The sequence below is a fragment of the Triticum aestivum genome, chromosome 7D, assembly GCF_018294505.1.
Source record: "Triticum aestivum cultivar Chinese Spring chromosome 7D, IWGSC CS RefSeq v2.1, whole genome shotgun sequence".
NCBI lineage: Eukaryota > Viridiplantae > Streptophyta > Magnoliopsida > Poales > Poaceae > Triticum > Triticum aestivum.
Window position 1 is genome coordinate 579,459,448 of NC_057814.1, and position 5,718 is coordinate 579,465,165.

The window sequence follows — 5,718 nt, forward strand, 5'->3', positions numbered from 1 at the left end:
CTGAAATTGAAAAACATTTCAAATCAACTATGAAAAGGTTAAAAGTTGGCATGGTATCATCATTTCACCCACATAGCATGTGCAAGAACGTAGAGAGGGTTACGGCAAAAACTGGATGCACTTCGTGTACAAAACAGACAATCTCTTTCGAAGTATCAGGGTTTCATACGGAAACTCGTCTGCTACAAAGGGATTTCATTTTTTAACTTACTTGAACTCCATAGTTTTTCTGTGTTCAAAATGCACCATTCAAAGCCACATCAACAATTTTCAACCCTTTCTGACTTCATTTGTTATTTTCATGCATTTACTGATTATTTTGAGCTATAAAACCCTGAAATTGAAGGCAACATATAGCTCTCATGAATAGATAAGTGACCAAATTAATAGAAGTTCATCATCACATTAAAACCAAAGTACATACATAGTTCTCATTGAACAACATATATATATCACTACAGGAAACAGCTACTTTGCCGTCTGCCATGGCGGACGGCAAAGGCTCGAAAGGCGGACGGCAAAGACCTTTGCCATCAGCCGCGGACGGCAAAAGGCTCCGGCAAAGAAGGCTACGGTAAACAGCTGCTTTGCCGTCTGCTTCCTGGCGGCGGACGGCAAAGGCTCTTTGCCGTCCGCGGCGGACGGCAAAGAGGGCGGACGACAATAATTGCGCTGTCAGTCCGTTAAGTGGCTAACGGCAGACCTTTGCCGTCCGCCGCAGACGGCAAAGAGCCTTTGGTCTTTGCCGTCCGCCTTATGATGTCATGTACACGTCACTAGATGGCAGGTTCTTTGCCGTCTGCCACTGATGGCAAAGTGCAGGTTCTTTGCCGTCTGCCACGGACGGCAAAGTCTTTGCCGTCTGCCACTGTAGGCAAACTGACCAAATGGGTCAGCTCCCAGGAAGCTCCCAGGAAGCACAGTTGGCTGCCACGTGGCTTCTTTGCCGTCTGCGGCAGACGGCAAAGAGCTCTTTGCCGTCGGTGGCAGACGGCAAAGAGCCTGCATATTGTCTGTTTTTTCTGTTTTTTGTTAAATCCCACAATTTGCACAGAAAATATATAAGTTTCATATCACATATCCAGCACATAAGTTTCATATCACATATCACATCCATCCATACACATAGTTCCATCCATACACATAGTTCCATCCATATATATATTACAATGCAAAGTTTCATGAACATAGCAAGTTAGATGCAATGATCCATATCACATAGTTCCATCCATCATAGCAAGCTAGATACAATGCAAAGTTTCATCAACATAGCAAAGCAAGCACTCCATCATAGCAAGCTAGCTTCCATGAAGTGAATGAAATCTGCAAAATGGTAAATAAGAAAGTTAGAAATAGGTGACTAGAACAAGAAGAAGACTAGAACAAGAAGTATATGTCATTTATGAGCTAACTTAGGTGAAATGGATCATATATGAGCTAACTTAGGTGAAATGGATCATATATGAGCTAACTAAGTTGAAATGGGTTGTTTATGAGCTAACTTAGTTGAAATGGGTCGTTTATGAGCTAACTAAGGTGAAGGGCATCGTTTTTGAGCTAAGTAAGGTGAAATGGGTCATTTTGGAGCTAACCTAGGTTAAATGGGTCATTTTGGAGCTAATCTAGGTGAAATGGGTCATTTTGGAGCTAACCTAGGTGAAATGGGTCATTTTAAAGCTAACGTAGGTAAAATGGATCATTTAGGAGCTCATCTACGTAAAATGGGTCATTTTAGAGCTAATTTAGTTGAAATGGATCTTTTTGAGCTAACTTAGGTGAAATGGATCATTTAAGAGCTAATTTAGGTGAAATGGATCGTTTTTTAGCTCACTTAGGTCAAATGGATCGTTTATGAGCTAAATTAGTTGAAATGGATCGTTTATGAGATAACCTAGGTAAGATGGGTCATTTTGGAGTTAACCTAGGTGAAATGGGCCATTTTAAAGCTAACGTAGGTAAAATGGATCATTTAGGAGCTAATGTAGGTAAAATGGGTCATTTTTGAGCTAACTTGGATGAACTGCATCATTTATAAGCTAACCTAGGTAAAATGGGTCATTTTGGAGGAAAATAAGCTAACTCTAGGTCATTATGGTAAGAATATTGGAGGAAATAAAGCTAGGTCTAGGTCTTTATGCATTTGTTAAGCAAAACACTAGAGAAACTTACCGTGATCAGGGAGATGTAGGAGCGGGGTGGCTAGTGCCGCTACCTGGAGAAGGATCGTGCGATGCGTTTCTGGAGTTAAGCTGCAACAAAGATCATTTCCAATGTCTCGTTAGCATTACGACACTCAAATGTTAAGACTACCAACTAATGTCCATTCAAACTAAACTCACCGTGCTCCCAGGAGCAATCACTGGCATCGGCGGAGCGGGCTGACCGGACTTCTCGCACACAGACTGCACATTTGGTTTTCAGAACAGAGTCATACTAGTTAGTAATGAGACTCAAATGTTAAGACTAGCAAGTAATCTGCAGAAGAAACTTACCACAAGGAGCTCGTACATGGCCCTTGCCTGCATGTCATTCCGTGCCCTCTCCTCCTCCATCATCTTTCTCGTCCTCTCCTCCATCTCCCGCTGCCTCTCCGCCGCCTCTGCCAGAAGTTTCTCCGTTCTATCTCTCTCAGTCTGTATAGCAGCCTGCAACACCACTCACATGACCATTTGTAATCATTGATGGAAGCGCACACAATGTAATGGAGAAAGATAGCTGAGTACGTATCACTAACCTTGATGGCGAGTTGCACTGGCCGTTCACGAGGCCTTATCTCAGGAGCGGAGCTCGACTGGCGCGCCTTGATCTCCGGGAGAGTGCTAGGACAACGGATAAGTCCATCTCCAATGGCTATGGAGCCATGGGACCTCCCGCCACCAGATATCATCACCAGCTCTGGATCAATGGGACCCTGGCTCGGGTTAAAGTCCTCCCCTTTCCTCGCCTTCCCCTCATCTCTATATCTCACGAGCTTGTTGTGGGAGGAGATGTTGGTGAAGTTGTTTGCATCATCGAGGTCAGACTGAGAGAAAGCCTTGACTTTCTTGTAAGAGCCAGTGTGGGCCATGGCATACAGGTCGTACACCTATGGCACCTTATCCGCCTTATTGTGGCGTGCCTGAAAGAGAGAAACAATGAAAATTAGTAACTAAAGGGCTCAAGCTAGCATGATGAATGAATTGCATGAATCATGAAGCAAACCACATACCCAGTTGCGCCCAAACTGATATAAGTTGGGGCTGCCTTGATGGTGTGGCACACCTTCCATTTGGGCACGTTTGTCCTTGGCCTGGTTGTGGAGGGCTAGCCATTCTTGTGAGCACCACTCATCGACCAACACCTCCCAACAATCCATCCGATCCGCACACCATCTCGGAGGCGCCTAAGTTAGCAAATAGAAACTTGAGCGCTACGGCTAAGAATTACTAAATGAAGGAACTTAAGTAGAAGGCCTTAAGAATTACCTTCATGTACTGCTCCTTACTCAGGAACTTATCGCGGCACGCCGGCTTGGTCTTCTTGATACCACGCAAGGCGTAGTAGTCTCGAACAGCCTGCACCCGAGCCTCGTGCCGTAAGTTCTGGAGTAGGCGCTTGCAGACGTTCTCGATAACATTTGCGCACTCCTCCTCGTATCCCTCCTCACACCTGTAGAATGTCTGCAATCAAATGAGACAATATTGATTAGTACAATTAATAACTAGCTAGTTGAAGATTTTGAAATGTGTAAAGGAGAAATTACCCAGAACGTCCTGATCACCATGTCTGCCCTCGTGTCGCACACGACACCGTCGATAATGACATCCGGCGGGGCCGGGGCAGCCACGTAGTGCTCCCAGCTCAACCCAAGCTCTGGAAGCCGACCCTCACCAGGCAACGTGACAAATCCCGGGAAGTTTTGCCGGCAAAGAACTCCAAGGACGGAGTTGGGCCGACGGACACTATGATGGTGGTCCCAACCCCTGCAGCATGACAAGGCCAACGCATTAGTTATTTGAAGAAACGTGAATGCAGAAGGTACAAAAATTTTAAATGCACTTACGTACCTCTCCCCATCAGGGAAGATCAACCACCTCTGCTCGCGGGTCGCCGGCACGGACGGGAGCCGTGTAGCACCACGCTGGTAGACGGTGCCACCCTCCTCCTCAAGATCAGTCGGCTCCCCGCCATCATCAGCATGGCCACTCGGCTCCTCGGGCTGATCCGGCCAGGTACCCCATCCGGACGTGTGCTCCTCCGGGGTCTCGTGGGCCGAACTCTCGTGGGCCGAAGGCCAGTCGACCCGAGGCTCGTGGGCCCAAGACCCGTGGACCGGAGGCTCGTGTACCGGAGTCCGTGTAGCCTCCTCCTCGGACGAGTCCACCCTAGCAGTCACGTGCTCGGGTGAAACAGCTGGGGGTGGCGGCGAGGAAGGCGCCCTAGCAGTCACCCTACCTCCTCTCCCGCGACCACGTGCCCCACCTCCTCTCTTCCTACCTCGTCCCCTGCTGGGCACCGCGGTGGACGAAGAAGGGCCCGGCGGTGTGGACATACTGTCCAGCAACGCTCGGCGAAGAGGTACGTCTGGAATCGAAGACCTCAGACCACGCGCCGAGGAAGAAGGAGCCTTGGCGCGCTCCCGACCAGCGCCCACCATCTTTCAACACCTGCCATGACAAACAGTAAACGAAATTAGTACAACATAAAAAAAAGACCGACATGAATAATAATATGTGTATCACTTAAGTGTATCATCATCAAGTACAACATTAAAAAATTTAATACCTGACACTACTAATAATCTCGATCAGTATCATCAATAAATGCATAATCATCATCATCACTATAATCAATGACGGGCTCATAGGGTTCAGTGGCATCAACATGTGCAAGGCCACCTTGACGTAATCGGTCAAGCAATGACAGGTCATCCGCAGCAGTAACCTCTTCTTGTTCCGGCTCTTCTTGTTCCTCCTCTGGGGTGATGTCGGATTCACTGTCACTGTCTACTTCAATGTTTTGGGGTGAGGTATAGCGGTTCTTGAAACGCTTTTTGGAAAGACGTGTCTCTTGGAAGAATTCTCCTTCATATGTGTCTGGGTTAATGTGAGGTTCATAATCCTCTTCCTTTGGGGGAGATAGTCTAGCACGTGGCGGCACTTCATAAACGACATCCCAACCTTTCAGATTTGGATTAGTTTGGCAGGCCCACGGTAGATAGAATACTTGGGTTGCCTGTTGAGCCGTAATATAGACATCAGGAACATCTAAATGGGTGCTTTGTTTGATTTCAACTAGCCCTATATGTTCATGAGTTCTTCTAGTCTCCTTCGGCTGAAACCAATAACATTTGAAGACTACGACATTCGGTGGGTTTTCACCATAGAATAGAAGTTCATAAATTGCTTCAACTCTCCCATAATACTCGGTACCTCCTTCGCCGATAGCAGATACACAACAATTTGTAGACTTTCGGTCGGCCATAGATAGCTCTTTGCCATAGGTACGAAAGCGATACCCGTTGATGTCGTATTTGTCAAATGAACGGACCTTATAGTCAAAACCATTAGCGACTTGTCTCAATTCGGCATCCATAGACTCTGAATTAGCCTACAAGTTTAATATGAAAGGATTGTTGCATTACGCACAAATTAGCGAATGAAACCGGGATAGCCGCCTACAAATTAGCCTACAAGTCTAATAGAAATTACCGTTTGTTTGAACCAAGAGATGAAACCG